This window comes from Podarcis erhardii (assembly GCF_964252035.2).
Source record: "Podarcis erhardii genome assembly, chromosome: 15".
Taxonomy (NCBI): domain Eukaryota; kingdom Metazoa; phylum Chordata; class Lepidosauria; order Squamata; family Lacertidae; genus Podarcis; species Podarcis erhardii.
This window is the reverse complement of record NC_138505.1, coordinates 39,135,118-39,150,548: the sequence shown is the minus strand read 5'-3', so window position 1 is coordinate 39,150,548 and position 15,431 is coordinate 39,135,118. Positions and strand designations below refer to the sequence as shown.

At 42.5% G+C, this 15,431-nt stretch overlaps 1 protein-coding gene across 2 annotated transcripts in view; it reads left to right on the top strand.

Moving 5' to 3' along the window:
- MLXIP (MLX interacting protein) overlaps positions 1 to 15,431 on the top strand; it is a 60,207-nt gene that overhangs the window by 1,079 nt on the left and 43,697 nt on the right. The gene's annotated exons all lie outside the window — the stretch shown is intronic.

Sequence of the window (15,431 nt, the reverse complement as noted above, 5' to 3'; positions counted from 1 at the left end):
AAGCAGTTTACGAAAGGTAAAACCGAGGGAAAACTCAGAACACTACTGTGAAAACATACAAAAGTTAAAATCCTAAAGCAGATTAAAATCGCCGCAACCTTTTAAGCATCCAGATAGGCTTGTCTAAGCAGCCATGTTTTTATTAGCCTCTGCAGTCAGAGATCAAAGCGCCTGCTTGGATTTGAAGAGTTTGGATTTGATATCCCGCCTTTCACTCCCTTTAAGGAGTCTCAAAGCAGCTAACATTCTCCTTTCCCTTCCTCCCCCACAACAAACACTCTGTGAGGTGAGTGGGGCTGAGAGACTTCAAAGAAATGTGACTGGCCCAAGATCACCCAGCAGCTGCAGGTGGAGGAGCGGAGACGCGAACCCGGTTCACCAGATTACGAGACTACCGCTCTTAACCACTACACCACACTGGCTCTCACTAGGCAGGGAGTTGCAAACTTTAGGTGCTGCTGCCTTAAACAAGTATTAAGTGGGACCTACAGTAGTAGTGCCAGTTGAAGTGGTCGAATGAGCAGCTGTGCGGTAGGCTAGGCTGAGAAACGGTTACTGGCCCACCAAAGTCTGTTTGGAGATAATGGGGCTTGCTTGTGAGTGGATGTGTGTGTGTGCAGAAGGTGCAAGAGGCAGGTAGGGTTGGTGAGAGCATCTCCTTCTAATGCCACCCCTTCAGTACAGAGTCCAGAGTGCTGCCGCCCTGCATGCAACTCCTGTGGAGAAGAGTTAACCATGTCACTGGGCAAGCACTGGGCATGGGGTGTCCTAATCTTGGGAAGCGATTTTACTGGTTTCTTTTTTTTTGTTCTGATTGAGTGTGCTTTTTTGCTCACTAGTTCAGAGCTTATGTATCAAAACGTTGGTTATAAATGGATACCAGTTGGCATGCAGTGGTAAATTTTCAGCTGTAGGAGCTCACTGTGATTGCCTGTACAAAGAACGCCAGGGACTGCAACGCCCACCATCCTCAGCTGTTGCTCTTGCTAGCTAGGGCTGATGGGAGTTGGAGTCCAGTCTCGGCTTGATTATTTTTCTCATGCTCTCACTTCCTCTGTGCTAATGTGTTACAAAAAGTAGTTAAAACTTGGAAGCCTCATCATCACCTCATTCCCTTGCTTTCCAATTGCCCTTGCCTTCTGTCACATGATATCATTTGCCATGTTCTGAAAAAAGTCATGGAGCTGTGCTTCCATTCTTCTGCCCCATTGATTAATACTGTTAATACAAATACTTAAAAAATAAATCCCACCCTTCCTGTAAAGATTTGGCGCATGGTTACCCCATACTCAGACCTTATGAGGTAGGATTATCCTCGTAGCAACCCTGTGAGGTAGGTTATGAGCAGCGGAGAAGGCAATGGGGGACCTTTCATAAAATCCATGGTCCCCAGCTCCATAATCCCCTCACCCTTATTAGCTGAACGATCCTCCCTATATAGACACGTAAAAACAATGCATGTCATAAAAAATAAGGGAGGGAGACCTATAGAGATGGTGCCTGTTCTAACATCATATTCAAATTGTGCTTGAGTAGGAGCATTCAGATTCAAGTCTAAGGCTCTAACTCAGGCATAGGCAAACTCGGCCCTCCAGATGTTTTGGGACTACAACTCCCATCATCCCTGACCGCGGGTCCTGTTAGCTAGGGATGATGGGAGTTGTAGTCCCAAAACATCTGGAGGGCCGAGTTTGCCTATGCCTGCTCTAACTACCCAGGAACTGTGAGGGGAAGATGTGTTGCACTGGATAGGAAGCCTGTATTCTCTGGAGCAGGCTTTCTCAACCTCGGCCCTCCAGATGTTTTGAGACTACAATTCCCATCATCCCTGACCACTGGTCTTGCTAGCTAGGAATCATGGGAGTTGTAGGCCAGAGTTGAAGGGCCAAGGTTGAGGAAGCCTGCTCTGGAGGCTTGTGAGAGGGGCAAGTGGGGGCTGATTTAGTGTAGGAGGAGACGTTTTAAAAATGTACTGAATTTGTGTTGCAAAGAATGTGAGATTCTGTCTTCTTTTGCATGGTAGCAGTTTTCAAGTACATATCAACATTTGTCTTGGGTGTGACCCCAAATTAGCCAAAGTAGTTAACGGCAAATCTTCTTTGCAAAAGAGCTATAAAATAAGTTTATGGTGGAAAATCTCAAGCTCCTTCAAGTCAGCATGTTGTTTTGGTTTCCATTCTTCTTTTGCCCATTGCAAGAAAAGAGTGTGCTTTCTCTTTACCATGCTTTTTCCTTTGTATGCATTAATTCTTTTAATTGAGAGATTGAAGTGTCAAAAGCTACGTTGATAGAGGTCTAGAATTCCATGAGAGAATGGAAACAACTTTGGGGAATTTACATTACAGTCTGTTTTTTCTTGGGTAATTCTCCTCGTCTTGCCTCAGGAACATGATTTGCTCAACATTGCAATGTAAATTTGTGCTAAGCTAATTGGATGTGGTAACAAATGCAAGAGCTGCCCTGTTGGAGTAGACCAAGGCCTGTCTTGTTCAGCATTCTGTTCCCTACAAAGAAAGTCTGTTGTCATACTACTATGAGCAAACTTTTTATAACTTTACAACACAGTGTCTGCTTGCTTTTTTAAAAGTCTGCCATTAGACTGTCTGTTTCAGAAGTTGGAGCTGGCGCAAAAACCAGTAATCTAGCTAGAAAAACAGGGTGTGGAAAAGGGCTACAAAGGGACTGGTGAACTTCCTTGCAAGGAAAGTTTATATTTGGGGCTCTGGAGAAAGAGAACCAAGGAATGTGTGCAGCCACTATAAAGGTCTGTGTGCATGGTGTGAAGGAAGTGGATAAAAGCTGCTCTTCCTGCAAGAGATTCGGAACAGACAAAAAGCAAAACTCATCGCAACCACAAGATATGGAGATGGTTTTAAAAAGAGACGAGACAAATTCAGGAAGGATAAGGCTATCAATGGCTACTTGTCATGATGGCTGTGTTCTGCATTAGAGGCAGTGTACCTACCTCTGAATACCAGTTGCTGAGGACCATGAGCAAGAAAGTGCTGTTGCACACATGGTCTGTTTGGGGCAGGGGTCTGCAACCCGCGGCTCCGGAGCCGCATGTGGCTCTTTTACACCTTTGCCGCGGCTCCGGGGCGGATACTAGCGAGGGGAGCAGGCGCATTGTGCACCCCAACACTCCCCACTGTGGCGGGCGCTGTACTGGCTGTGACGTCGCATGGGGGCGGTGCGTGCGTTAGTCACGCACCGTCCCGACGTCACCTTCCCGCCCGCTGTCAGATCGCGGCTCCGGAGATATATTTGTTTTATTTTTTATTTTTATAAATATTTATTAAAGTTTTTAAATATAAATGCACAAATAATAAACAGTCTTACTTCTATCACAGACATAATTTCATCACTTCTTTGGACTTCCTCACGTCTCCCGCTCCCATTTACATCGTTAAAAGTTTTTTCCAAACAAATTATCAACTTGTTTACAATCTCATGTCCACTCATTCAAATATAATCTAGCACTTCTTCCAAAAAATTTTATATTTTCTTTAGTCTCACTTATCATCAAATTTCAAATCTAATTTAGTGGTGGCCAGTTTTTTATAATCTAGCATCCTTCTTAGCATTCAACCAAATTACAATGTTTTTGTAGATACTTCTTGAATTTCTCCCAGTCTTCCTCCATCTTCTCTTCTCCCAGGTTACGGATTCTGCCTGTCATCTCGGCCAGTTGCATATAGTCCATCAGTTGCATCTGCCACTCTTCCAGTGTGGGTAGATCTTGAGTTTTCCAGTTTTTTGCGATGAGTATCCTTGCTGCCGTTGTTGCATACATAAAGAATGTTCGGTCCTTCTTTAACACCTTCTGGCCGACAATACCCAGAAGGAAGGCCTCTGGTTTCTTAGTGAAGGTATACTTAAATACCTTTTTCAGCTCATTATATATCATTTCCCAGAAGACCTTCACCTTAGGGCATGTCCACCAGAGGTGAAAGAATGTTCCTTCGTTTTCTTTACATTTCCAACATTTATTATCAGACGAATGGTATATTTTGGCAAGTTTAACTGGGGTCATGTACCATCTATATATCATTTTCATTACATTTTCCTTCAGAGCATTACATGCGGTGAAGTTCAGCCCAGTGGTCCACAACCTTTCCCAGTCCTCAAACATAATGTTATGCCCAATGTCCTGTGCCCATTTTATCATAACCGATTTGACCATTTCGTCTTGTGTATTCCATTTTAACAGCAAGTTATACATTCTAGATAATACCTTAGTCTTTGGTTCTAACACTTCAGTTTCTAACTTCGATTTCTCCACCTGGAACCCTAACTTTTTATCATTTTTAAAAACTTCTTTAATCTGAGCATAATGTAACCTATCTATCGGAGATATATTTGTTTTAAATGTCGCAATGGTTTTGCGGCTCCCAGTTGTTGTTTTTCTTCGGAAACGGGTCCAAGTGGCTCTTTTTGTCTTAAAGGTTGCAGACCCCTGGTTTGGGGGCTTCCCATAGCCATCTTACTGATCACTATGGGGGAAAGGGATGCTGGACTAGGTAGATCTTTGGCCTGATCCAGCAGTGCTGCTCTGATGTTCAAGACCAGTTTGTGGGGCTGCTTTCCAGGCAGTGAGTTACAAAGCAAACTTGCTTTCAATAATACCAAAACACAGTGTGTCAGGTGGACTATTAGGGCTACAGCTGAATTTTGTTTCCAAGTGGGCTAGTATTTCAGAAGAGAAACTGTCCTGTTGTTGTAGGAGGGACATGTTTCATTTTTCTAAGCTAGTACTGTAGTACGCAACTTGTGCATTGTGTGCTAAATTCAATCTGCTACAGTAATGAGACCTAGAAAGTATTTTATCTACCTCTACAAAGTATTGCAGGAACATTTTGTTCTCCTTGCCTTCACTGCCTAAAGATCAAAGTATCGCAACAGGATCAAAAATTGTGACTGATCCGGATTAGATAGGTGTCTGTAGGCATGCAGTGTCTCACAATGCTTTTCAACAGTGATTCTCCCTCAGTTAATGAAAACTTGCAAAATATTTTGTGAAGGATTCTGTTAACTTCAGATTTACCCAAACTGTGCATGCATAGAAATTGTGTTACTACTTCCTTTCCTCATGTTATGGAAAGAGAGTGCTAGAGGCAAAGTAATGTTCAAGTGACACAAAATATTGTTAGAATGTTTTCCCTTCTTGTTCTTAACACAGGTGTGTAAATATTGCTTGTGATTTGTGTAAGCTCTTTTTAGAATATGCAGCAAACAGAAGCCTATACTGAGGTAGAGTAATGTACCAGGTTCATATAGCGAGCAGAAATTACTTTGTTGATCTATTTGCGTGCTTTGGAGGCGATCTTATCTGTTAAGGAGACTTTGCTTAAGATAGATGTGTGGCTGATGGTTATATTTTAGGAATGATGTTAACACTGGGATTAATCAGTGTAAGCCCTCTGAATCTTATTTGTTGAGGTTGCCCAGACCAGGATATCAACAAAACCTACCGTAGCTCCTATAAATTTTGGGTTAAAATGATGTGTGAAATTATTATTTATGATTATTGTTGTTGATTTCAGTGCTGTGAGGGTGGGTAAAAAAATGAAATTGATAACTTCTCAGAAAATTCTCAATATTGGGGGGGGCATGGCAGGGAGGGAACAAGCATTGGGACACATTAAAGACTAATTGCTTATAGCCATGGTCATAGGAAAATGAAATTCAAACCATACTGTTTACAGTTCCTCCCTGTCCCCCACATATCTCTCCCTCTCTCTCTCTCTCTCTCCCTCTCTCTCTCTCTCTCTCTCTCTCTCTGTGTGTGTGTATGTGTGTGTGTGTGTGTGTATCTCACTCAGGATAACACTTCATGCAACTTATGGAAGTGGCCTGTTGTCCACAGAAGCATATGCCACAATAGTTTCTTCGTACAGACCCTTTGCTGTTGCAGCTTCTATCGTTGTATTCCAGGAAATTAGAAAATAGGTAAAATACTTTAATTAGATCAACATTCACTGGGTAAGGATATGTAGACTCTTCACAGGTTTGCATACTACCCACTGACATTGCTGTAATATAATATTACCATGTCAGTTTTTTATTTGTTGAACATGTGCAGAAAAAGGCACATTTACTTTACTCTTACTCCTCCCCCCGCTACCTTTGCATTTTTATTTGGAAACAAATTCTTCAGAGCTAAAAGGCCAATGGCTCCTGTTGTAAATAAAAATATGCCCTTTTCCCTTATGGGGTATCCAAGAGCCCATATAGAGTCCTTACATAGGTTCCCTATTGGTAGGAGGAAATAACAGAGGCCAACCAGAGAATATTGAGAAGCAAAGCAGCTAGTAAGCTTGATCTTTACTGATCTGTTGCAACAGGGTGCTCCCCTCACACGCAGGAGAGGAAGAGGACCCCCAAAATTGCTGTGCAAGGGCTTATAAAGACTTTTGAAATTCCCATCCTGTAGATCAAGACCACCCCCAGAAACATTATGCATTCATCACAGAAGGGGTGTAACCTAAGACCACCCCTCAGATAAGGCGATCTAAAACAGAACATTTGCATGTTGTTTTCTCCTGTCGCTTTGTTTATTTCCTGTCTGGCAGGTTACTTGATTGGATTTCTTGGGGAGCCTGGGCAGTCTTTTGTAATGATAAGGCTCACACCCTTATTCAAACACTTTAAGACAGGATTTGTGAAGGAAGAGACAATGGGGAGGCTTTTCCATTTTGACCATGCAGAGAAACATTTGCTCAGTTTAGGAATCAAAATGGTTCCAGGTTGGCTTTCCTGTGCTGATCTTTGTACGTGTGGTTATGAACGTTGCCATATATCTAAGACCATAAAATTCCTATCACACTCCAAAACGAACGTTGATAACTTGTCATGCCCAATTGTTGCTGCCCACAGAAGCTTCAAGGTTATGCTTATGCTTTTAAAATTTATTTTTACATAATTTCCAAGGAAGTAGATTTCAAAGCTGAATCCTGTACTTAAATAAAATATATAAACACAATGCAAATATTACATCCCCCCCCATCAGGTACAAACAAATTTTGTCTTCCAGGCCTTAGAAGTCCTGGTCTGAAGTATTCAACTTTACAGAGGTTTTCAGTATGAAAGCTGTGTAGGATAGTTTTGCTTGCATGCAGCTGGCCACTTGGAGCAAAGAAGAATTGCTTTCAAGTAGTTTGGTAGGGAAGTATCACAAAGGCTGATTGTGTCTCTTTCCCCTTTTCTTCTAGTTAATAAATAACTAGCATTTAGAACTATGTGGAATAATAGAACTACAGTGGCACCTCGGGTTACATACGCTTCAGGTTACATACGCTTCAGGTTACAGACTCCGCTAATCCAGAAATAGTACCTCGGGTTAAGAACTTTGCTTCAGGATGAGAACAGAAATCGTGCTCCGGCGGCATGGCAGCAGCAGGAGGCCCCATTAGCTAAATTGGTGCTTCAGGTTAAGAACAGTTTCAGGTTAAGAACGGACCTCCGGAACGAATTAAGTACTTAACCCGAGGTACCACTGTAGTGACTTTTTTGTGTGTGGTAATTTTTGTGAACTTATTTGTAAGGCTGCTACAGCTTGAGGCTAGTAGGTAAGATAAAAAAGAACAGTCTCTTCTTGTTCCTTTTCCTGTGTGCCGTTTAGGAACAAGGCTGGATTTGGTACCCTGTAAAAGGAGCAGCTTACCAACCTTAGCCCTGTAAAATGTACAGAAGGGGGGATTCAGCAGTAGAAAAGCAAGGACAATGGTCTCTGTGAAACCAACCATTGGATCATGTGGTTTGTTATCTCCTTCTGGTGAAGGTGAAGGTAATGCTGGAAAAATTGACTGACACTTTTCCTGCCTGATTAGCCAGCTTACCTCTGGGAGATTAATCTGTCATTAACAGACAAAGCATTAACCCCTGAAGTGAGCAGTTTTTCACAGGAAGTAGTTTGGGAAGCAGCCTAAAAGACTAGCAGAGCATTTTATGTGTAGTAAATATTTTTAAAAAGATAATAGAAAGCAGTAGATCTGACTAAAAAGAAAGAAAGTTGATTGCACTGTTCATATTACGTTTTTGGGGTATGATAAATTTATCATTCTACCTTGCAGTGGTTGGAGTCCGTGCCAAGCAAGCATTAGGCTTATTGTTGCATTTATTTACTTTGGGTACATTTGTACCTACCAATCTCTCACCAAAGAGCTTAGAGCATTACCGTATATTGGGATTCTTTAGTTGTCTCATCCAGCTGTGGGTTAGGCCCGTATCTCTGTTCCTACAGAGCTGGAACTATGGACTTGTTTATAGTGCATGTGAAATGAAAAGACCTGTGTTTCTGTGGTTTAGGGTCCAAGAAGGGGCAACAGTGAACAAGAAGAAATGATTGTATGCTTCAGAAATACTGTTTTCTATTAAACAGTAGGAATTGTGTCCTTCTGTAAGAGCAGTTCATCAATGGGCTAAGCCTCCTAGAGACAGTATATAATCTCATTCAGCGATCTTCATGGACAGGTTGAACACTCGTTTGTTGAAAATGCTTTATGTACAGAAGGTCCTGTGTAGGACAGAGACATGCACTGGATGATCAGTTTGCATCCTGCCTAGGAGGTAGTGGTGTTGACAGTTCCATGCCTAAATTCCTTGCAGCCTGATCATCCAGAGAATTCTAAAGTAGGATTTCAGCCTGCAGACTCTAGGTACCTCATGCACATCCTGTTTCTATGCTTCTTTACATGGAACCAAGGGGACGCAGGTGGCATTATGGTCTAAACCACTGAGTCTTTTGGGCTTGCCAATTGGAAGGTTGGCAGTTTGAATCCACACAATGGTGGTGAGCTCCTGTTGCTCTGTCCCAGCTCCTGCCAACCTAGCAGTTTGAAAGCATGCCAGTACAAGTAGATAAGTAGGTACCACTGCGGCGGGAAGGTAAACAGCTTTTCTGTGTGCTCTGGCTTTCATCACGGTGTCCCGTTGCGCCACAAGTGGTTTAGTTCTGCTGGCCACATGACCCGGAAAGCTGTCTGCGGACAAATGTCGGCTCCCTTGGCCTGAAAGCGAGATGAGCGCCGCAACCCCATCGTCGCCTTTGATTGGACTTAACCGTCCGGGGGTCCTTTACCTTTACCTTACCTTTTACATGGAACCAAGTCCTCCTGACCTGAGTTTGATGGGATTGAATCCTTGGCATGAGAACACAGCATCAAAATTCTGAGCAGTATCCTCCCTGTGGATGAAGTGGCTGCTTGAAAAAGGAAAAAGTTGTGTAACACAGGAATGACAACATTGTTTATTGAAGCTGTTATATCCGTTGTAATGGACATGTTTGCTTCTAGTGGAGCTTGTCATTCCATATCATTCCAGAGCCCATCTGTTTTCAGACTACAGTATGAAATGAAAACAGTAGTAAATGAAAATGGTGCAGTTAGGTAATTTTAGACTCTGGACTTGATTGCCTTATTGGAATGCCCCTCTTCAGACAGTAGGTGGGTATTACTTCACCAGTGTTAGAAACTCAGATATATAAGCTAGGCAGCAAATGGCTCCTTAAACCAAAATGGAATGCCTCGTTCCTATTTTTTGGCCAGACGACTCAAAAGTTATATTTTTCAATACAACTTTGTGGTTCCGGAAATTCATTCTGATTGTGCAGATAAAATAAAATGAATAAAATTCTACAGGATGTGTTGCTAGTGTGTGAGAACAGTCAAGATCCAAGGATCCCCAGGCCAGGCATGTACCCCCAGATGTTGGAGATGTCAGGCCCAGGCATCTTCATTTGGTTGCAAAGTGCGCCTGGGGAATTTTGAATGCTGACTTCACCTACTCCAAAATGGCAGCCTTGCTGTGTTTGGGGTCCCACCTGCTCATTCTCCTAAGTAGGGTCTGGGACTTCTGCCCCCCAAAGTCTGGTACCACTGGGTTTGCTGTTGCTGAGTTCCATTTTGCATTGCTGGGGCTGCTCCAAGTGTTTTCTTTCCTGCTTGTGCAATAGTTATTTCCCAGAACTATTAGCAGGCAATTTTTTTGCATTTCCTTCTGGGAGGAGGGCTCAGTCAATGCTAGCATATTGTGAAAATATAGGCACTTCTCTTTCTGTAGCTACACGGATAATTACTATTAGAATTGGAATAAGCATAATCTGACTGTTATTGCTACGTGTTTCATATATACAGTCAAGGAAAAAAGAAAGTACACCCTCTTTGAATTCTGTGGTTTTACGTATCAGGGCATAATGACAATCATCTCTATGGGCGCACTGGACCGTAGGGCGCACCCAGTTTTTAGGGGGGGGGGGAATCAAGAAAAAAAATCTTTCCCCCCCCCAGCCCCAAAGAGCAGCGTACAGGCTGCTCACAACCTCTCTTTGCCGGAGGGGTTGCGCGCAGCTATGGAGCAAGCCAAGGCAGGGGGCGGGATGGATCCCGCTCGCTGTTTTGGCTTCCCCTTTAGCCCCGTGCAGCCTCTCCTTGCCAGGAGACACTGCGCAGGGCTTTCCTGGCTTTACTGGGAGGTGGGGGGATTCCCTCACATCTCCCAAAAGCCCGCAGAAGCCGTGCAACCCCTTTAAAGAGATCGCGGCTTCTCCTGGCTTTTCTACAAGGTGGGAGAAGGGACTGATGCAGCCAGTCAGTCCCTTCTCCCTCCTGTGGAAAAGCCCGCAAGAGCGCACGGAGCTTGTGTGCCGCTCTTGGGGGCTTTTCCCGCCTGCCTCCCCCCTGCATTCGCTCCATAGGATGCACACACATTTTCCCTTGCTTTTTAGGAGGGGAAATGTGCGTCCTATGGTGCGAAAAATACGGTAAATGCAACCTCAGGTGAATAACAAACACATTACACAATGCCTTGATTTAGTTAACAGAAATAAAGCCAAAATGGGTAGTTAAAGAGACACTTCAGTGGGTATAGGATCAGATAGCTAACATTTTCATGTAAAATCTGCATATGTTCTTCGTTGGAATCCTTTGTGAAAGTACCTGCTTTTGTGCTGACAGAACTGCCTGCTCTCTCTCCCAATGGCAGAAAAGTGTTGCTCTTGATAGGGTGCTTGTGGATTGTGCTGCTATGCTAAAACAAACCAAGGCAAGAAGTTCACAATACTAAATGGGCTGTGTCCCGAGCAGCAGGTCAACAAAGGTCTGCGGTGCATTCTTTAAGCAAGGACTTCTCAAACTTTACCATCTCAGACTTAATCAACCCAAAACAAACAGTTGCCTGTAAATAGATGTTAAATCTCTTCTCTTTTCTCCACCACCCCTCCTCCGCCCACTTGCTGCTGATCCCTTGCAAAATTCACGTTGCTGAAGCATTTACAGGAGCTCTCCTTGAGTTTTTTTCCCTACAGTTTCTTTCTTGCAAAGCTCAACATTCTGTAAAAAGCCACAGTTGAAAGAAAACATGGGGGTTTCAGATGCACAATCACACTTGTTGACGTTCATCTAAAATTCTTTGGCAGGAAATATTATTATTATTATTATTATTATTATTATTATTATTATTATTAATATCCTGCCAATCTGGCTGGGTTTCCCCATCCACTCTGGACGGCTCTGAGCAGAATAGTAGAAACCTGATAAAACATCAAACATTAAAAACTTTGCTAAGCAGGGCTGCCTTCATATATATCAGGGGTTGGCAACCTAAGGCCTATGAGCCACAAGTGGCCCATGGGGGTTGTTTAACTGGCCCATGGACCCCCGCCAGCTACTTGGTCAGCTCTCGTGCGCTGTGCTAAACTGGTGCAGAGCAGAGCAGGGACCGCCTTCCGCGAAGCGGACCGGCTTCCCATTGGTTGCAGGAAGCTCCTGCAGCCAATGGGAAGCTGTGCACGCCTCCTCCATGCTGGAAGGAGCACCGGAAATAGCATTTGCGCATTCTTGTGCACGCGTATACTCCAGCCCGCTGTGATGTCTGCGGGACCGTGAACCTCCCCAGGCCACAAAAACTTTGCCAACCCCTGATATATATGAATGGGGAGAAATGGCCAGGGAGGAAAACCCCTAGTTCTTCCAGCCCACCTGCTGTTTCTTAGCTCAAAATTGCAGCCTTCCAAGGTTTCTCTTCATTTGAAATAGAATAGTTGGAGGTCTGTTATATGCAGTTGTGGGGAATCTGTGGCCTTCCAGATGCTGTTGGGACTCTAGCTCCCCTCAGTCTCTGCCACCATGGTCATAGAACTGTAGAGATGGAAGGGGTCATCTCAGGGAGGTCAGCTGGAGAGGCACATGCTCCCCACCCCTGATGTAATATGAAGTTTGCCTGTCAGCCATAATATTGCTCAAGATTTGCCTTTGGTATTCCAGCAAGCCTATGCTAACAAACGAAAGCTGCATCTGTTAATTATTTAATTTTGCTCTGTACTAGACCAAAAATCTTTTCAAAAGCACCCCTGCTTCCACATCAAAAGCTGGCTGCTTAGCTGGAAGGCTTATAAAATCCAAAGTGTCTCTGCAAAGGGAAAGTTTGTATTTATAATCCTTTTACATGGCCTTTGTTAAGCAGATAAGTGAATGGCAGCTCCTTTTATCAAGCCTGTCAGAGTTGTCGATGTTTGCAGCTTGATTCCATCGCCTCTCTGCTGGCTGCCTGGGAGCCAGTCCTGGGCACATGCGGACTGACTGCACTCCTTTCACCAGCACTCGCCACATTGTAGGATAATTAAGTGCCACTTGATAAGGCAAACTGCTCTGATGTGCTAAGTGAGGTAGCACTTGACTTCTCATCACTCTGTTCTGTCCCAGTGGCTGAAGAATGGCTCCAGGTTGGAGACTTTTCATGCTGAGCCCTGATGTTCCATTTAGAGCAGCTATTTCAAGGAGTCTCTTCTGAGCATTTGTATGTCTTTAGATGAACGCTAGCCACAAATGTGGTTTTCACCACTCAGCAGAGGCATGAATGGGGGAGCCTTTTCCTAAGCCATGTCTTTGACAAATCTACCTGCCTGTTACGCAAGTTTCCAAACACCTTTGTAGCACTTATTTATGTATTTAAGAAATGTAGAGACCGCTCATCATTTGGCCCCACAATGGTTTGCAATAATAAAATGGTAATGAAATACAGTACATAAAACAATATAACACTTCTTAAAAGAAAACACAATGAAAAAGAGAAATGAAAAACTCTAAATAATTCATCACGTTATTTAAAAATACTGGTTTGCTTAACCCATCAAGCAAACAGTTCATTAAACCAATGAAAACAAGATTGCACTTCATCACCAAATGATATCATTTTTAAAAAATTGATAAAGAGTGACAATTTCTTTACAAATTGATATTTATCTGTAGAAAATCCTGAACCCAAATATCATGTTTATACACTATAGCTGTGTTCCATAAACCATTCTGATAACAGAGGTGCTACTTTTCTTCTTCTGGTACTTGGGAATTAACATTTTTGCCACTACCAATAAGTTGGTAACCATCTCAACATTTGTAATATCCAGACATCATTCCAAATAATTCAATAGTATTCCAGTTGGTATTCCAGTTGGTTCATTTGGGATATAGCCAGTCATCTGTTTAATATAATGCAACACAAACCACTGAAAACTAGGAATCACATTTCAGAAGTAAATGTAAATAATCTGTGTAAATTTTTCGACATCAACAATTATCCTGAGACAACTTGTTAATCTGTTTTTTTTAATATGGTGTAAAATATCATTCACACATTTACAAAAACTTTCTTTCAAATGAGCAGCAATTAGTACTTTACTTACATTTTCTCCCAAGCAATTTAAATGTAAATAAAAAATTATTCTAGTTAAAATAATAAATGGTAGAAGGTTTTGGGGAAAAGTTCAACATTTGATCAATCGGGTTATAAAACAAAAGTTCATTTTAGACCCAAAAGTGGTGTTGCTTAGTTATCAACCCCCAGAATTTAATTAATAAGAATTTAACTTTACACTTGTTAACAGCTGCAAAGTTAGTCATCACGAGACATTGGAAGTGCCTAGATGTGGACCTCTTTGAAACCTGGATCACACAGATTTGAACTTAATACTTATAGACACACTTAATACTTTGCAACAAGAATGCTGAAGTGGTGGTGGGGAGCACTACTTTTTATGCAACATGGTTTGTTTGCTTCTCTATGTACAGTCAATCAGGTATGGTTTCCACCCACAAAAACCATGAGAGACACTACGGAATGACACTTTCGTTCATTGTAAGGTGGTGGACTCTCCTTCCTTGGAAGTTTTTAAGCCCTCATGCATTACGGGGGGGTTGGATAAGATGACGCTCAAGGTTGTTTCCAACTCTACAAATATATTATTCTGTTATTCTATATGAGCAAGAGAATATAGTCTTCAGTAAGAGAATAATTATATGAAGGGTTGTTGTTTTTTTCCTTTCTAGTTTTGTGTCTTTGGATGAGATGGTTCATGTTTTCTCCAGTGTGCTGGCCCCTCTTTTTCATTGTTTTCTTCGTTTCATCTCCTTTGGCATCAGTCTACGGAATATGGATAAATGTTTAGATGAGATGCCTTTGACTTTGGCTGTGTACAGCTGCTCAGAGTGGAAAAAGAAGATGACAGCCAGCTTGTGTTAACTCTTAAGATGCTGTAGGTAGATGATTACTGCAGTAACATGTGTATTATTCTTTCTACTGTTAAATATTCATTTTAAGAACATGAGAAAAGCCTGCTGGGTCAGGCCAATGGCCAGTTTAGTCCAGCATCCTGTTCTCACAGTGGATAGCCAGATCCTGTGAGAAGCTCACTGACCTGACCTGACTTGAGCACAGCAGCACTCTGCTCCCCTGTGTTTTGCAGCAGGTGGTATTCAGAAGCATACTCCCTTTGACAGTGGAGGTAGTACATAGTCAGCATGATCAGTAGTCCTTGACAGCCTTATCTTCCATAAATTTGACCCTCCAAGTTGGTTGCCATCATTGCCTCTTGTGGGAGCAAATTCCATAATGTTATGAGAGAGGGATAACAACTTTCTGCTGTCCCCATTCTCCACATCATGGATAATTGTATACACCTCTGTCAAGTTTTCTCTTTCTTGTCTTTTCTCTGAACTAAAAAAGCCTTGAATAAGCCCTTTCTGCATAGGGGATTTGCCCCATCCCCTTGAAAATTTTGGTTGTACTTTTCTAAACCTTTTCCAACTCTCCAGTATCCTTTTTTGATGTGAGGTGACCAGAAATGTGAGTATTTCAATTGCATTTGCACCATACATTTTGTTTTAATGATCAGAGTTTGCTCCGAAAGGATCAGGAGCAGCTGTTCTTGACCTATGGGGTGTGTGTGTGTGTGCATGTATATGCATATCATTAGATTCCTAGAGAAGCCATCAAGCTGACCTAATTGTCTTTTATAAACCTGCAGCAGCTGTTCATTTTCAACAGAATCTATTCCTACATTTATTTCCACTCCTGACATGAATCAGGGGTATGGGAGAAAATAGCCTGTATCTGTTTCCAGGTAGACTCGATTTTTCCAAATGCCTGGCTATTTGGTG